The following is a 20,074-nucleotide window of genomic DNA, read 5'->3' on the forward strand; positions in this document are numbered from 1 at the left end:
TTTCAATTCGGGGTGAAGAAGTGATCTGAAATTAGACAGTGAAGGTGATTGCACAACACTGTGGATATACTAAATACCACAGAATTATAAATGTCAACAGCATGAATTTTATTATATGGGGGTTGTATCTCTACAAAGGTCTTATTAAAAAGGAATGATAACGACTTGACAAAATTCAGCATCTCATTTTTTATTTTGAAAAGCTCTCAGCGAACTAAAAATGTCCTCTATCTGAAAAACATTCTTGAATAAACTTAAGCTAACACCATAATTATATATCTAATATTGAAATATTGAATGTTTTCTTCTAAGATTAGAGACAAGCAAGGATGCCCACTGCCACATTTCTATTCAACAATACACTAGAAATAAACTCTTTATTCACAGATAACATGATACTATTTTTCATATAAAATTGTAAGAAATTTACAATCAAGCTGCCAGAAATAAAAAGTGGATTTAGCAAGGCAATATTCCAAAAACAACTGTATTTCCATTACTTCCAGCATAAATTTAAAAAATGTAATTTAAGAAATACCATTTACAATAACATCGAAATCTTAAAATATTACAATTACGTTAAATGATTTAACAAGATACAGAGAAGGTATCTACAGTTAAGATTATAAAATGCTCTTTAGAAAAATTAAAGACCTAAATAAATGGAAAGATATGCCATACTCATGAGTTGGAAATGATTAAGATGTCAATTCTTCCCAATTTAGTCCATACTTTTAATGCAATCCTGATCAATATCCATTTCTTTGTAGGAACTGAAAAATTGATTCTAAAATTCATATGGACATGCAATGACCAAGAATAGCCCATAATATATTTAAAAAGAAAAATGTAGTTGGAGGACTAACACTGATTTCAAGACTCACTCTAATGTGACAATAATATACCAGTTTGACATGAGCTTAAGGATAGGAATAGGTCAGAGGAACAGTATTCTGAGTCTGGAAATAGAACAACACAATCGATTTTTGGCAAAGACTCCAGAACAAGTTATTAAAGAAAGAAAAATATTTTCAACAAATGTTACTGGAACAAGTAGATAGATAGGAGGAAAAAATATACCAAAATATACAAAATCAAAAATCAATTTGAGATGGATCATAAAATTAAAGGTGAATGTTAAAACCATAAAACTTCTTTTAGAAGGAAATATAGGAGAACATCTTTGCAGCTTGTGGGTCCGCAAAATTTCTTAAAGGGAACACCAAAAGTAATAATCATGAAATAAAGCAATGATAAAATATTTTCATCAATTTTTTAAAAAAACATCAACTAAAACCCCAGTAATAGAAAATGAATAGGCAAGCTACATACTGGGAGACACTATTCACACTACCTATACTTGCAAAGAATTTTTTTTTCTTCCTGTGTTTTTGTTTTTTGTTTGTATTTAGAGAGAGAAAGAGAGCATGAGAGGGAGGGCAGGGGAGGAGCAGAGAGAGGGAGAGAGAATCCCAAGCAGTCTCCATGGCCAGTGCAAGGAGTCTGTCAGGGGGCTTGATCTCAGAGCCTGAGATCATGACCTGAGCCAAATCAAGAGCTGGATGCCTAACTGACTGAGACATTCAGGTGCCCCCCCTACAAATGATTTTTATAAAGAAAGTTTACAAATGCTTACATAATAAAAAAAAAAATTTTAAGAAAAAAAATGCTTACAAGTCAGTACCAAAATATAAGCAAAAACAAAGGCAACCCAATCAAATATAGAGACAAAAGATTTGAGCAGGTACTTAACAGAAGAATATAAAGAAATGATTAATAAACGTTAGCATCACTGGAGAAAGGCACACCAAAATCACAAAGTATCACTTTATGCCTGCTAGAATAGCTAAAATTTAGATTCTCGATAACAAACATTGACAAAAATATGGTGCAATTTGGACTTTCCCATATTGCTGGGAATATGAAATGATTCAACTACACTAGAAAATTGTCCATTTCTTATGAAGTTAACTATATACCTCTCCTGTGGTCGGATCATTCCAAATATCATCTCCATAAACAAAGACATGAACTAGAATGTTTAGAGCAGCTTTATTCATAATAACCAAAACCCACAAACAACTCCAAAGTCCAAGAGAATGGATAAAGAAATTCTGAGGTGCTCTAACAATGGAACACTAGTCATCAACAAAATCACATGAACAACACATCCATGATCACAGGCTAGGTCCGTTGGGAAGCAACTACTGAGGATGTAGGACTGCACAAAATTATTGGAGAGTAACACCGGAAGAAAGAGGAAAGAGAAAACTTGATTGGTCAGAACTTTTCATGCCTTTGCAGTCCTGAAGTTCTCCACCAGCTCAGTGGGAAGCTTATGAGCAAAGACTTCCCATAGAGGGGCTCTGCATAGGGTGTAAATGTCTTACATCAAGACTTTACTGCCATTGGCTGGAGGCCACCTCAGTAACAGCATGATCTCACCTACTTCTGCCTTGATGTGCCATTGTATGAGACCAGCCCTCAAAGAAAGTGTAACCCAGACTCAAAGCTGAGGTCGATCATGAAGGAGCTTCAGGTAGAGGTTATCAGCTGACCACAATTCTTGCAGTTGGACAGTGAGTTCTTTCTTGTTGGGGGACTCAGAGCAGAATATTCTATATCTGCTATCCTCAACAAACATAAATGAATCTGAACCTCATTATTTGAGTAAATGAAATTAGACACAAAACCAGATGTACTATATGAGTCCTTTCATATGACAATCAAAATCAGGTATAACTATGTATATAGAAACCAGAATAGTGTTTGTCTTTGGGAGGGTGAGAAATGTCTGGAACGGAGCATGAGAGAATATTCTGGGATGATGAAAATTTTTATCTCATAATTAGTGTACTGAATGTATCACTCTATTTGTCAAAAGGCATCCACTTGTACAATAGAGTTAGACATTTCACTTCAATTTTAAAAATCTCTTTAACCACTGTCCCTCCTTCTTACAGTAAATACAAAAGATATAAGCATCTGAAACTTAAAATAGCCATCAAAATTGCTTATAATTCTCTATTCATTTACAGTTGCCAACCAATGATTAGCTATTAGGATAACTGGGTTTGAACACAGGCAGTTGAATCTTGATTGTCATTTAACTGAGCATGATGTGAGTGTGTGTGTGTGTGTGCACGCCTGTTTTCTAGGTGAGTACTGTTGTATAGTTGTATGTATATAGAGACAAGCCTAGGTCTGCATTACTAATCAACTGCACATTTTAAATAAGTTCAAGTATGACTATATACAGAGTATGTCCAGACCTTATTTTGAAGTCTCCATGAATAGCCAGTGGGGTGGTTATACACATGTGTGCATGCATTCAAATTAATTCTATACTCAAGTTATTTTACTGAAATAATACAAGCGTTAAGGATTCATGTAAAAGAGCAGCTCTGCCCTTCTGTTCTCCCCAAAGGAAAGTATTCCCTTCTACTTGTTCTTGTATTTATCTTAAAATTTGTTTATGATTTTCATATATTGCCACTGATTGATTCTGTATTTTATTTTATTTTTTAAGATTTATTTATTTTAGAGAGAGAGAGGGAGAGAGCATGATCCGGGAGAGGGGAGAGAGAGAAAGAGAGGCAGAGTATCCCAAAGCAGACTTCCAGCTGAGTGTGGAGCCCGTGGTGGGGCTTGATCTCACCACCCACAAGATCATGACCTGAACCATAATCGAAAGCCGATTGCTTAATCGACTGAGCCACCCAGATGCCCTTTGACTCTGTAAATATTATCTAATGACTTGTTTTTATGGTAGATACAAATTTAGTCCTTTTACACCAATAATCCCATTCTGGATTTTTTTTCCACCTATCATTCTAACGTAATCTTCCTACTATTTACTTAATATTCATACTATTTTGAATGTACAAAAATAATACATTACTAAGTCAAGTGACATATTTATTTTTTCTTTCCTGTATGATTAGTAGTTTCTCCTATTACTAAAAATTGCCTTGTATTCATCTATATTAATCTATAGTTTCCAGTAGATATTAAGCGCAATTTCTCAAATGTTCAGGTATCTTCTAGAATTTATCACTTCGATTTATTTGCAAAACTCTTGCTCCTGAATACTTATATCTTCTGCTCCAATATGAATTGGTTATTCTTATGGTCTACACATAGCTCTTATCCTGGAACTTTTTTTTCTTGACCATCTTTTGCCTATCTTTTGGGATGCATTTCCAGTTTCTTTGATCTCATGTTCTTGTCCTTTCTTATTTAACTTTCTCAATTTAGTAAATTCCTGATCACATGTGCAAAGATGGTAATTTTTTGAGAAGTTGCATATCTGATTATGTATTTTTTGTATCTTCACATTGGATTCATAATTTTTCCCAGTATTGAATTCTATGATAAAACCAAGATTTCCTCAGAATTTTTCAATCATTACTCTTTTTGTCTTCTGACTACCATTACTACTGAGAGTCTCTTGACTATGTGTGAACTTCGCTTAATAACAGTCTTATTTTTCTTCTCTCTACAATCTTTGAGCTCTTCATTTACTCCTTTTGATTATGCAAATTTAACAACAAATATGTATTTTAATAATCATTGTTTTAACACATATATTGTAATACTTATTTGATCATTTTCTTCCATCTCTTTTCTCTATTTTCTTTCTGAAATTCATTAGTCAGATTTTTGACCTTCTAAATCAAATCTCTAATCATTTCAAAAAATTTGGTTTTCTCCTATTGTCTCATTGTCTTTTTTGGTTATTCTCTGCAAGATTTCCCTAAATTTATCTCTCATTATTCCCCCTTGAAGTAAATTTTGCATATTACATTTCAGTAATATGATAGAAGTAGACTGATAGGAACACCTGTGTGTTATGATCGACAACTCCACTAACCTACATGCATCTAACCCTATATGCGTTTCTTCCCTCCTGTGACAATGAAGAAATTGTCTGTCCTCCCATCTAAGGCCATACTACTGCTTCATTTGTTTATTTTTGTTTATTTATGTTTTCATTCATTTATTTGTGCCTATGTTTGTTTAACAAATATTTATTATATGCTGGTTTCCTAGCCCTCTTGTAGGTGGGACAAATGAAAAAATGCCTTCATAGAGTCTTATTTGAGGAGCCAAGAAGACAATTAAGAACAACAACAAATTACACTGGATGGTTAATTAGAATATTATAACTCAGTCCTTTGCATGTTTTGAAGGATTTTGCTCCTGCAACCAATCCCCTCATCTCTTGCATCATCAACATCAGTATCTATTGAATCGTTTCTATTAGCGAGTAAATACTCCATAACAAATTCCAAATTAAAAAAAAATTCTTATACTTTGTTGCTCCCCTTTACCTACTGACACATTTCTCTGCTCCTAGAATTTGTTGTCTGTGCTCAGTACCATCGCTTTTCTGTGTCCTTGCTTCTTTCTCACTCCAACACGTTACGAAACTGCTATTTCAAGGTGACACTTTTGCCAACACTAATGGACAATTCTTAATCCTACCATCACCTCCTCTTCACAGTGGAAATAGTTGATCACTCTTTCCTTTTTGAAATATTTTTTGCACCAGATTTTCAGAATACTCTCCTTGTTTCCTCCAATCTTGTCAGCAGTACTTAGTCTCACTTTCTGGCTAAACCTCTAAATACTGTCTGACCACTTACACGTAGTCTTGGCTTACTTCTCTTAGCCCACTTCTCTTCACTAGCCAGACTCCTCCAGTCTCAGGTCTAAATGCCTTTTGTATGATGACAAGCCCAAACACATATAACCAGGTGCCTAGTTTTGATACCTTCACTAGGATAACAACTAATAATAAGAGCCTAACAGTAACTGAGTAATTTTTATGAAACAGAAACTGTTCTAAGAAGAGTTAGAACATTAATTAATACATCTTATTTCCCAACAACTAATTTTACAGATGATGAAGCTTAATATTATATAGCTAATAAATGATTTAACCAAATTTAAACCTAAACAGTCTGGCTCCACCTGCCCATGCTCTTACCTACTACACTGTATTTCTTTTGGCTAATTACCAGCTGGCATTTCAGACTAAATACAGAAAGACACTTAATTTAATTCAAATTTAAATCAGATTTGTTTCTAGTAGAAACCAATGCAATATGTATGCATGTTTATACGTAAATATACAACCCATATTTAAAGATTAAACAATATATGCTCAGGGCAAAAATGAGGTAGAAGCTGATTTCCAAGACAGTCAACAAATGTACACTCTCCTAAAATAATATTTTGTCTGCTTTCTGCTTTCATTCAGCTGAAAATGTGGTCACTCTCAGTATTAACGTCAAGGAATCAGCAGTGAAGAAAACCTAGAGTCTGTGGTAAGGATGTAAGAAATATTTATAAATATGAAGGTAAAAGCCTGTTATATATGTAAATAAATTGATCATCAAATCTAGATTATTTCTATCAGCTTATTGCTGAATGAAACTTAAGATGACAAAAATAGGCTAAGATATTTCTACAGGATAAATGAACATGTTTCTTACTTCACGTGACATTTACTATTGATTTGATATAATGTGGAATGATATCATAACTGAAATAGTAATAGACTATACCAATAACTGAAAGTGGCACAAATTGAGTACAAACAACATGAAAAGAGAGAGTCACCAGTTCACTTAGTCAATAAAGATCACAGCTTTCCAGATCATGCTTGAATTGCTGCTATTAATCACACTACCCACTTACAGCAGACAATATTGTGCAGCCAATGATTGATAATCATTTTGGACATAATGGCAGGTCTTCCATGAACCAGGAAGACTGGGCCACATATTTGAGATCTCACAGATTGTCGGAATCCACCGTTCAATACCTGCTCAAATCAGTTACTTTTTTTTTTTTTATTGTCATTATTGAATATATTGGGAGAAAACAACTGAAGAGCAATTCTTTAGATTTCTTATGTCATTTTTGAAATTCAGGTGAATTTATGACACATTGATCATGAACACAAAAGTTATTAGAAGCAATTGTTCTATAATAAAAATTGAGTGTACATAATGTGGTTATAGCACAAACATCTGCCACTCGTGCAGACATCATTCTGTAAACCCATCTAACTAACTCTATTTTCCTTTCTGATTGTATCAGGGTGGCTTGCGGCATGACAGTGATTTGAGTGACAGGCGTTCACCCTGGCACAGTGTGATGCATACTTATATTTTGTTTGTGGGAATCATCCCTCCTTGAAAAATGTAAATTTTTAAATTGGTTTTTATTGAAAAGAAGTATATAAGGAAGCAATGTTGTTGTCTTCACTCCTTAAAAAGCCGAAGTTATTATAGGCTCCAGCTTTCATAAAAATTTTACTAAGTTTTTAAGTTGACTTTTTGGTTTTGTAATGAAAAAGAGCATGAATTATTAAAAAAGCTCCAGACAGGTTTTCTTTAAATATATATATATATATATATATTAGAACCATACAGTACAAGGGAAAAGACAATGTTCAAGAAAAAGCATAGCACTCACTACATTTAAGAGAGGTTAACATCCTCACATCTACCTCCACAGAAACAGCCAAAATCATTTTCAAATTTTAAAGTTGTGTTGGTGTCAGGTTGACTATATGTCATATACAACTGTGGTAAATATCTGTTATGGAATCCTTATTGAGAAGTTAGCATGTTAGATTTGAAAAGGACTTTTGAGGACACCTAATTTGGTCCTGGAAGCAATGTGGAAATTTCATAATGGTACTCCCATCAGAGGATCTTCCAGCATTTGCTCAAACATTTACTTTTATAGGAAATCTATAACTTCATAAGGCAACATTCTATATTAAAATTCTATATTAGAAATCTACTGTTGTCAGGAGACTTGCTCACATTAAGCCAACATCCATCTGGCCTTGACTTCACAGAGAAGCCCTCCAAGGCTACAGGCACAACAAAAGAACTCACAGAAGAGACCCTTAAAATGTGTGTAAGTATGTGAAATGTTATTTTGGTGTTGAAGTGCAACCAATTATTTCCATCATTCATATAAATATCATAATGAAAACTGTTAACAAATATGAACCTTAATAGCACTTTGGTAAAATAATTGCAATGGCTTTATATACTGAAATTACTTTTATCAGAACAAATCAATTCCCAATTTTGACAAGACTGTGAAAAAGAATCAAACGCGAATGGGGAAAAGATGCGTGAGGATTTGGATTCCTGAGCTTTTCTTTGGTCCCATTTAACCATAGCTTCATTCCTTCACAATGTAGCAGACGTAATGGATCATATATCAAACATTGTAAACAGCTCTCCACCACCAGAGCTGTCATGGAGGGAAAATGTGGTCCCTTGCCAATAAACTCATGCTCTTCTTTCAATTTTATCAATCTGTAAGTTGGCTTTATACATTATGTGTGTATTTGCCAAGCAGTAAATTGATTTGTGAGGGGGAGAGAGAATTTTAAAAGGAGAAAACAATGCCTACAGACTCCAATAGTCATGCATCATTATATCAGTGGGCTGTGCAAAAGAAGAAACAAAGATCTCTTTTGCTGTTTTTCTTTTTTTTTTTTTAAATCCAGTTGCCTCAAAGACAACTTGGCCCTCATGACTGTATTTTGTCTTTGGATATCTGATATTCTCTGAGTATACTTATTAATCAGAAAATATTCTAATGGATAACCTAAAAGAGAAGACAGGGATTTAGCACAAGCATGTCATTTTAATGTGGATTAAACTAAGAAGCCAAACCTCAGTTTTGACTCAGAATTCTGATTATTTGAACAATGTAGAGAAAACAACCGGGGGTTTAATGAAAAATTCCACCAAGTCATGTATATTGTAGCTTTATTCATAGTCGAATAGGTCTTATCTTAAGAAAAAAGGGCAAATTCTGACACATTTCTCCTAAAAAATGTTCTCTCCACTTTGAATTAGGAGGAAGGGGACAGTGGGTAAGGAATGGGTTAAAACCTACCCATTCCTTTGTCAAGCTTGGGTAATTAAAATTTAGCTTTTTTTTTTTTTTTTGCTTGGTTATGTACCCCAAATACTATACTATATTGACCCATGTAAATTATACATCCTAGGCCAGAAAAGAAATACATTACACTCTTCTATCAGAATGAAAACATGAGAAAAAGATGTCAGTAATTTAAGAGTTTATTTTCTAAGAACGACACCCTCATAAATGAAAAACCTGTCAGGGACGTACATAATAGTTACTATGAAATCATTCCAGTTACCTAAAAGAAAGTTCTTTCTGCATTGGATCTGTGTGCTTTCAAGTGATTCAGATAGTCTGACCTATTGTAGGGTGACTAACCATCCTGGTTTGCCAGGAGCCAAGGGATTTCACTGGACACAGAACTTGCGGCGTGAAAACTGGGAAAAGTCCTGGGAAAACTTGGACAGTTGGTCACCCCAATGGATCCACAATTACCAAGGAATCTCTAAATTTAACCCATAAAAGTCAGTGGAAGAAAAGAAAGATACAATTCCATTCCTGAAAAGCCCCAAAATTGATCATTTCCCAGCTTACCTCATAGATGAAATAGAATAAGGAGTAACTATTTTTAAAAATAGGAGCTACCTTAGGGGGAGTGTTTTGTTTTGTTTTAGTTCCTGGTAGTACTCCAGTTAAAAAATAATTATTATCCTTTCAGAATGATGGGCTTTTTTGAACGAAAATAAATACTGTTTTTTTTCTAGGCAGAGAATTAATTAAGAGAAATCTAGAGCCAACCTATCCATTATGCTGCAATTTGTTAGTTCAGAAAACAAAAACTTAACAGACTAAAACATAAAAATAGAAGAAAAAAATTAAAAGTGCAAATTTGAATTCAGGGAGAGAAGGCAGCTAAAGAAGCATTGTGCATTATGCTGTGACCGAGAATATTTGCTGACTGAAAGGAAAAAAAAAAAAGTGTTTTAACAGAGAGAAGGAGAGAAGTTGAAAAATATCCAAAGAAGAGTGAGAAAAAATATAGTAACTCCTATAAAATTTGAGAGCTAAGGTAAGCAAGTGAGTAGAAAGAAAGGTTGTTTATAATTATTTCAGGAAAGAAAGCAAAGATACAGAAAAATAGAAATAATTTGGAACTTAGTCACTGTTAATAGAGACCCATAGTTCTGAAATCCCTAAACTATATGGAGTACAGAAGAGTTTTTTAAGTGGCAGTGGACCAAGAATGTAGATGTGTTTATTAAGAACTTGCAAGTTTTAAGGAATAGACACATGCACTCTTCATAAAGGATCTTATCAAATCTTTTGGCCTTAAATAGCATCTGTATGCTGACAATGACCAAATTCATATCTACAGAAAAGACCTCTCCTCTGAATTCCATACCTGGTTTAAAACAAATACTGACCTTAACGTCATGGCCCAGTGTCCATCCCCACGAGCCTGGCCCCCTTCCACCATTTTCCATCTCCTTTAAACTTTCACTCTCTGAAGACAAGAGTAGAAAGGAGAAAGCTAAAGAATCCCAAATGTAATATTTTCAAGAAGGAAAACCTGCTTTCCACTCTCCCCCTCACCAGCTCTCCACTGCTTCTTCTCTCTTTTAATGGTCCCACTATCCACATACTTGATGACAACCAACATGGGAGTCTTTCTCCTTTTTTCCCTCAGATATAACCTTCAGTTTATCATCAAGCTGGTTGTATCTCCAAAATATATACAGGATATGACCTCTTTCCACCATACCCACTTCTAGTCCCCTCTCTCCTGCTTTGCTCCCAGGGTCTACTTCAACTGCCTCTGCATAGTCAGGACCTCAGCAGGAAAGAGATGGCATCCTCAAGCTAATTGAGAAGACTATTTGCAAAGGCGTGGGGAGGGTTTAGGGAAGTAACAAGGAATGGGATAGTGACAGTGATAGGGACAGTGGGAGATTTTATCACTTTGGGCCTGAAAGAGTAAGAAGAGAAGGAAAGCAAAGTGGTTAGGGCCAGCTGATGGGACTTTTGACTTTTTATAGTAGGATAAAGCCAGCTCACATAGACCCATCAGGAAAAAACAAAGCCCCTATATGTCAGTCTCCCACTTTACTCTGATCTCCTGCTAGTACTCCCCATTGGCTAAACACTGGATGTCAGAGGGCAACGTGCTTCCTGATACAGTCTATGCCAATCTCCCAAAGCACACATCAGGTGAGAAGGGGTGGACACAGGGTAAAGAAGAGTAGCACACCTTCTGACATGGTTTCCTAATCCTATCTTGCCTCACTCCAATCAATTCATCATCCTTCACCTCTTCAGAAAAACCTTCCTCCGTGCCCTGTTGTCATTAGCCAACCCACTATTCTTACTTTTCGTCTTATTATCCAGTTCATTCTCTACCATCATGGTCACATGTAACTAAATTCATTGTACACATGGAAGGATGGATGGATGGATGGATGCACAGAGAGGCATATGGACAGATGAATGAATCAATAATGATGGGTTAATGTTCTGTCCCCTTCCACAGGAATGACTATAAATTCCATCAGAACAAAGACTTTGTATGGCCTGTTCACTGCTGAATCCCTTGTATCTGAAACAATGGTTCACTCAATAAATACTTGTTGAATTAATTGAAGGAATATTTGGATTATTTTGGATAACAAAATTGAATAATGAGACTCAGCATATTTGGGAAGTAAAATAAAAGAGAATACTTGTGAAGAAAGGGAACTCAGACTAACAGAGACCTGTGACCCATTGTTAAAAATGCACAAAAATGCTCAGCATAACAATTTTAAAAATTTTTATAACCTGACCACTCTTTTTGTTTGCTCAAAACTAAGCATCCCCTGCTTTGCCATCATGGCAGCTCATCTATTTTTATGTCTTAACTGTTTAATGACCTCAGTTCATTTATGTGCAGATATATAAAACTTCTCTTCTATGATTACTGACTATATCAATCTTAAGGAAGGGATTATTTCATATTATGGGTTGTTTATCAGACATTTACATGAATTATTTAATTTTGTTCTTACATTGGTAAATATAATTATCTCAATTGTATAAATCATTAATCTTGAAACTCAATGAAATAACTGGACCAAAGACATAGGCCTATATATAATAAAGCTAAGATCATCCCAACAAATTTTTTTTTTTAAGATTTTATTTATTTATTTGACAGAGAGAGAGATAGCGAGAGCAGGAATACAAGCAGGGGGAATGGGCAAGGGAGAAGCAGGCTTCCCACTGAGCAGGGAGCCCAATGTGGGACTCGATCCCAGGATGCTGGGATCATGACCTGAGCCGAAGGCAGACGCTTAACGACTGAGCCACCCAGGCGCTCCCCAACAAATCTTTTTTTAAGATTATTATAAAATATACCTTGCATCCTAAAAAAAAAGTAAAGAAAAACACAATTTCCAGAAAGATTAACATCAAGCACAAAGGATGCCTGGGTGGCTCAGTCGGTTAAGGGTCTGCCTTAGGCTCAGGTCATGATCCCAAACTCCTGGGATCGAGTCCCGCATGGGGCACCCTGCTCAGCAGGGAGTCTGCTTCTCCCTCTACCCATCCCCCCTGCTCTTGATCTCTCTCTCTCTCAAATAAATAAATAAAATACTTAAAAATAATAAAAATAAAATAAAAATAAAGCACACAAACAACAAAAAGAAAAATCAAGAAAACACTTGTGTATGTGGGCCCATCTCAGGTTGAAAATTCTCTTGTTATTTATAACTTATAATAATTATACATCCATAAAGAATATATTGTTTAATTTTGAATGTTTTGAACCTTATAGAAATAGTATCATGCCTTATATATTCTTCTATGACTTGTTTCTTCACCTCAATATCATATTTGGGAGATTCATTAATGTTGATACCTATAGTTGTTAATCATTAATTTACACTACTGTATAATATTGTTTTATAATATTCACAATATATTTATCCATTCTTCCATTGATGAGCATTTGGATTTTTTCTACTTTGGGGCTATTAAAACAATTCTGCTAAAAAGATTCTGTACATGTCTCCCTATGAATATGTGAAAGAATTTCTTAGGGTATATACCTAGAAGTAAAATGTCTAAGTCTTAGAACATGTGCTTGTTGAACTCTTCTAGGTAATGCAAATTGTTTTTTCATAATTCTGTTAATTAATGTTCCCCTCAGTGGTAGGCATAATAATGCTCCTCACACCCCAGAGATATCCATGTCCTAATCACTGGAACTTGTAAATGTTTACCTTACATGACAAAAAGAATTTGCAAATGTATGAATAAGAACATTGAGACTGGGAGATTATCCTGGGTTATCCCTACAGTGGACTCAACAAAAAAGGGCCCTTGAAAGTAGAAGAGGGAGACAGAAGAGTTGATTCAACATGGGAAGGATTTAACCTACTTTTGCTGGTTTTGAAGAAGGACGACAACACGCAGCCATGAGCCAAGGAATTTACCCTTTAGAAGGTGGAAAAGACAAGGGAACAGATTCTTCCGTTCAGCCTCCAGGAGGGAAAGCAGCCCTGCCAACAACTGCATTTTAGGCCAGTGAGACCCTGTTGGACTTATAACCCACAAAATTGTGAAATAATAAATTTATGTCCTTTTAAGTTTGTGAGAATCTGTTATAGCAGCAAAATAACTCTAATACAATGAGCAATCATTTCTGTTATACTTTATCCTTACCAGTACTGTGGTTTGTCTTGGCCAGTTTGCTGGGAATGTCATCCCATTGTGGTTTTATTCTACATTTATATAAATGTAGGTGTAAATGTAGATGTAGATAGATAGATACAGAGGCTGGCTGAATTCCTTGGCTCCTGGAGCCATCCTCCATCTGTAAAACCAGCAATGTGTATTCTCAACACTCACTACCATCTAACATGTTTTATTTTTTTTAAGTAGCTTTATTCTTTTTGAAAAACAGAAATCCATTACAATTTACATAATACAGAAAAGTTCAGTAAAAAAAGTCAAAATCACCCCATATTCTGCTACCAAGAGTTAACTATTAGTAATGTTTGGTATACATCCCTCTAGACATCTGTCTGATGGTAAAAGTAATGTATACTTATCATTGAGAATTTGGAAAGTACAGAAAAAAACCACAAGAAATAAATAAGCAACTCATAATTTCACTACCTAGAAATAAACATTAATTATATTATAGTAAATATCCTCTTAGTCTTAGGTATATGTATGTGTGTGTGTTTGTATACAATATTCTATGTTATATAATAGGATGTGAGGGCGATCTGGCTGCGACATCTGTCACCCCATTGATCGCCAGGGTTGATTCGGCTCATCTGGCTGGCTAGGCGGGTGTCCCCTTCCTCCCTCACCGCTCCATGTGCGTCCCTCCCGAAGCTGCGCGCTCGGTCGAAGAGGACGACCTTCCCCGATAGCGGAGGACCGTTCTTGGGTCAAGGGTACACGAGTAGCTGCGCTCCCCTGCTAGAACCTCCAAACAAGCTCTATGTTATATAATAGATCTCTAAATATACATTAATAATAAAATAATACATATATAATATTTATTTTATAGTGATTTGCTTCCTATAAATACCATTTTTAGTTTGATAAGGTATGAACATATCTCTACAACATTAAATATTCCTCTCCAGAATGAGCTTTTCTTTGTTTATTGCCTTTCCCCTCCATGAGAACTACGACCTTACTTGTCTTATTTACTGCAGTATTCCTAATGCCTAAAACAAGTACCTGACACATATAATGTACTAAGAAATAATTTGTTGAATGATGAATGAATGAAGTCAATGTCTGTCCTGTTGGCCTGGGATCTTTCTCTTTGTCTATCTCTGCTCTGATCCTTTATATGTTTTATAATATAACCATCAGAGAGCATTTTTAGTTCTCTCTATATATTTTTTAGTTCTCTATTTTTTTAAGAAAAGTTTACTGAAGCTTTTACATAGAGTAAAATTCACCCTGCTATAGAAAGAAATGGAATGTTCCTAAAAAATTATTTGTATATGTATTTTGTGAAATAATTCTTGTTTTTTTCTCATGTCTGTTTTTATTTATTTAACATTTTTTTATTTAAATTCAATTAACTAACATATAATGTATTACTGGCTTCAGAGGTACAGGTCTGCAATTCATTAGTCTTATATAGTACCCAGTTCTCATTACATCACATGCCCTCCTTAATGTCTATCACCCAGTTACCCCTTCTCTCCACCCCCTCCCCTCCTGCAACCATCAGTTTGTCTCCTATGATTAAGTCTCTTATGTTTTGTCTCCCTTAGTTTGGTCTTGTTTTATTTTGTTCTCTTGTTCTTTCTCCCCACTTGAATGTAAACACCGTAACAATAAGGATTTTCAACTATTTTCTTCACTGCCGAATGCCTGATATATAGCACATGTTCAATAACTACTTATTGAACAAATTAATGAATAAATTGACCTTGTTCTTAGATGTACTTACTAAGTTTTAATTGCAAGTTGCACATTTTCCATGAGGCACATTGTAAATGTGAGTTCCCCTGGAGAGGATTTACACTTTCTCCTGGGAGGTGGCTCAAGGCACTACCATTCTGAGACCACTTTAGCATAACTGCTCACTCTCTTTAGCATAATTGCCCAGTCTCTTCAGATATGTTCTGGGTATTTCAGATACTCTAACTATAGGCTACAAATCTATGAGGTCCTCCTTACTGTTACAATTTTTCAGATACTTCTGTTGCTCAATACCAAGACTCAAGTACTAGTTCATCTTCTGGGTGAGATGGTGCTAAGGGGATAGATAATTCTTAGTCACTGGTATACTGAGGATGACAGTGTAGCTTTTTAGGATAAATCATTTATAATGATGTTTTCCTAATAGACATCCTGTTGTGATTAGGTGCTGAGCATTATCTCCTGTCCCCTGTGTCCCACAAATCCATGACAATCAAAGTTTGAGTTCATCAAATTTAGCAAATGCCCTCAAGGCTAACCTCCAGCTTCAGTGCTTAAGGTGTTGAGTTGGGCTTAGTCTTCCCTTAATCCTAAATCTATGTATTTTTTATTTTCTTGTTAGTACACATCAAGTGCTTCTGAGGGAATGTTCTCCCCTTTTTTGTGTGGTATGTGTTGACAGAAATGGAAATCCTCAGCCCCCAAATGATTTCATCAAAACCACTATCCACCTGAGAGAGAGAGGGCAATGTTGCATGACTGGACCCCAAATGGAGGTAATTACACAGCTACCAATTAGAGGTAATTGCAAAATACTTCAAATTGGCTAAGCTTATTAAATCTTCTAGTAAAAAATTCTGCTATATTCCTATAAAATCGACTAGAACCACTTTTAGTGCTGCAATCACTTTCATGCTTTTCCATGTCAGTGGAATGTGAAAAGGAATGCGTGTTCTGTTTATCATTATATCCCCAATGCCTAGAATGGTGATTAGCACATTCTAGGTGTTCTAATAGTATTTGAACAGATTTTGTGTATGAATGAATAATCTAAATGAATAAACTGTTGTCTGTGTCTAAGCTGATTGTTTTCTCCACATGTTGGTGGAGTTGTTTCAGGTTCTAAGAGTCTCTAACTCTGTAATAAACACTGACTTCAGAGGAGCTCATTTTGTTAATAAAGATGATGTAGGAGCAAAACCAATTTATATCCAAGTATAGAAAGCATGTTATCTGACATTTTACTAGTAGAAAGCTTTGAAATTTATAATTTTAAGTCTTTCAATAATAATACTTTAGTCGTGAGGAAGTTACAAAGAGTTTTTGATAAGCAGTACCACGCTGTAGACCATTTACATCCTTGTGAACTATGAAAGGGAAGAAACTTTTGCTCAGAATTTAGGCAAGAAAATCTAATACTTTATGGCTGATTAGTGGCATTGCCAGGATCATATATTAGTTCTTCTATGTCCTATCGCAGGTTCTTTCCTCCCTTGTTTCAATATTGCTTCACTACAAATATTAAACTCAGATCCCTGGTGATACAGAGATACTAATGAATTAATTATGTAGGTTCTAGCTTAGGATTAATAAAAAATTATCAATTAACAATGGCAATGTGTTATATTTGGAAAACATTACAAATATCTCCTTTCTGAAAAGAATACTGTCATTTCTAAAACCTAAAGATTCTTTTGTTCCCCCCAAAGAATAGTAATTTACATGTTGGAATCAATTGCAATGTGTTATTTCACAGAAGACTTTCAAAGATAAATTAAATTAGCCATTCATCAGAATTTCTGATTATAGGTACATGAACTCTGATATGTTGGATATCAAATAATTTGCTTCAATCTATATTCTTGGGGAGACATTATTACTGAACTTATTCAAATCCTTTCTATAACAAAAGAGGTTTAGTCATGTAAAATGAGATAACAAATTAACTGTTTATCTTTGTTCAAAAGTTTATGTTCTAAAAGAAATAAAATGAGTAAAAAAGGATGTGAAGGTCTTATACCACAATAATTTAAAATAACAGATACTTAAACATTAAGTACTTAAATATTAAAATAATAAATCCTTAAACATTAATACTTAAATATTTAAAGTAATAAATACTTAAACATCAAGGTATTAAATAATTTACAAATTATTTAATTATTTACAAAGTAAACAATTTACAACTTGTTCACAGTCTTTGGACTCAGGTATTGATTTCTAGGAATATATCCTGAAGAAAAGACTTACAGGAAATAGTTACATTGCAACATCTTTACCTAGTAATAAGAGAATATTTAAATAAAGCATGACCATTCATTTAGTGGAATATTTTATAACAGATATAAACTAGAATAAGACTATGTGGTAGTGTGGAATATAGTTAAAAATGTAAAAACACTATGGGTGTTCATCATAAGTATAACAATATACACACACAGAGTTTTATTTTCAATGATTTATATGTACATTATTAGAAAATGTAGTGTTTAATGCTACCTTTGAAATAAATTGATAGATTAGCCAGCCAAGCCTGAAAGTTCAAATTTGTAACACTTTGAAAGAAAAACAGATAGTATTTGAAGCTTGATTGAGTTCCACATCAGAGGGCAAAAGAGTAAACATTGATTATTGGTCAATCATTCCTGTAGATGGATGGATGGATGGATGGATGGATAGATGATTGATAGATGATAGATAGATAGATAGATAGATAGATAGATAGATAGATAGATAGATGATAGATGGATAGATAGATGATAGATTCCTTTCTCTAGGCCAAATCCTATGGAAACACAAAAATAGGTATGTTACAAGTTCTCAAAGAGCTTACATTTTAGTGGGGAACACAGAATTAATTAGATAATAATACAAAAACAGTAAGACCTATACTAAATGTGATTATGGGAACTTTTTTTTGGTAATGTACTTACTTATTCATTAATTTATTCACTGGTATAGCTCTACAGTAGCAAGGTTGAAATTTAGATTCAGAGATCTTTGGTGGGCAAATTAGTTATCTGGGGTTATTGTTGGACAAATTACTTAGATTTTCTAAACTTTGGTCCCCCCACCTGATAAATGTGTTCAATAATACTATCGTCAAATTTTAAGGTGAGAATTAAATAGGACATATGCAAAAGGCACCCGGCACCAAGGTGCATATAGCTGCCCCCAAATTACTAATTCCCTCCATCTTTTTCCCTTGATTGCTCGGTCATCTTGAAAAGGGATTAAAGTTTCTGTAATAAAATACACATTTTTATTTATGGATTTATTTTTTATATTAAGAACACTTAAATTTTAAAGATTCTAACAAATATTTTCTTCAGTAAAATACAATCTTTTTTTTTTTTCACTAGGTGAAGGCTTTACTAGGTCTCTTCAGTCTTCTTAAATATCAAAACGTAACAGTTTTAAGAATTCAGTATAAGGGTGCCTGGATGGCTCAATCAGTTAAAGGTCTGCCTTTGGCTCAGGTCATGACCTCAGGATCCTGGAATCCAGGCTCCTTGCTCAGCTGGAGGTCTGCTTCTCCCTCTCCCTCTGCCTCCTGCTTGTGCTCTCTCTCTCTCGCTCATAAATACATAAAATCTTAAAAAAAAGAAACAATTCAGTATAAATGAATCCAAGCATATTAAACTTTCTTTGAAATACACTAAACATCTAGAGCTAACGAAAAAATATTAAAGACAAAGGAGATTTTCAAAATACATGCTAAAGCCTCAATTTGATACCAAAAAAGAGGATGAAGAGTTAGCAAATAACTACCCTTTTGAACATTATGCCAATGAAATCAATATATTCATTCTTCAAAGGGAAGTCTACTCTAGGATCCGTACTGATTTCTAGCCCTGAGTATTATTAAGGAGCACTGCATTAACTTCCAATTCCAATAACGGATAAGCTTTAGTTGTCTCTTTCTTGCACTGAAAGGAACAAATCCTTACTTTTCTCATTGGATGACTTCCAACAGAGTCAGAGAAAGAGAGAAAGGGAAAAAGATGACATTAGCCATATCACACACTCTAGGGATTTTAATATTACTAAGGGTATTATATTTCTTCTGAATGAAAACACCCAAAGAGCATGACACGTTATTTCTTCAAAGAAGCTTTTCCTTTAACCTTCAATTGACATGGCTGAGAAATTATCTTATAATTCCTCATAAGTGGATATGTATCCTGACCCGAATGTACATATAAATTAATATTTTCACAAAATGTACATATCTTATCTGTAATTTGTTTGGAATATTATATTGTTCGCTGCAAAAACCCCTTGACAAGGACTGAATCGGTTGTCAGGTTAAATGTTTAAGTGATCAACAAGACAATTCTAAGTTTTTCAACTTATATTTGCATTTTTATAACTAAAGAAAAAAATCCTAGGAGGAGAAAAGGACTCTTCCTGGTCCTCAAAGAAGCTAGGAGTCATTTGCTTTCATATACTTATAACGTCTCCATTATTCCTGCAAATAGAAGAAGTAAATTCATGCATAATTCAAAAGTATGAATAATAACAAATTGTATTATATTTGGCTTTGTGCTACATAATTTGGGGGCAGAGACTTTACCTTCCTGACATGTAGGCTGCAACCAGAATGATGAGCAGGACTTGGGTGGGTTAAAGTGATGGCACTTGGTACAACCTGGAAATGAAGTAGTTGAATAAATCTTATATAAAGTCCAACAGCCAAGCTTTCTATTATATTGGTAGCTAAATCAAATAC

General features: G+C 34.5%; 1 long non-coding RNA gene across 1 annotated transcript in view; it reads left to right on the forward strand.

Moving 5' to 3' along the window:
• LOC129046453 (uncharacterized) overlaps positions 1-20,074 on the forward strand; it is an 88,579-nt gene that overhangs the window by 42,191 nt on the left and 26,314 nt on the right. The window contains exon 4 of the long non-coding RNA XR_010410888.1: positions 6,266-6,332. This is a non-coding gene — a long non-coding RNA (uncharacterized LOC129046453). The remainder of the gene's footprint in view (positions 1-6,265; positions 6,333-20,074) is intronic.

Source organism: Mirounga angustirostris, unplaced genomic scaffold (genome assembly GCF_029215605.1).
Source record: "Mirounga angustirostris isolate CCGP_5_RB_7025 unplaced genomic scaffold, mMirAng1.0.hap1 SCAF_4, whole genome shotgun sequence".
In the NCBI taxonomy this organism is placed as follows: Eukaryota; Metazoa; Chordata; class Mammalia; order Carnivora; family Phocidae; genus Mirounga; species Mirounga angustirostris.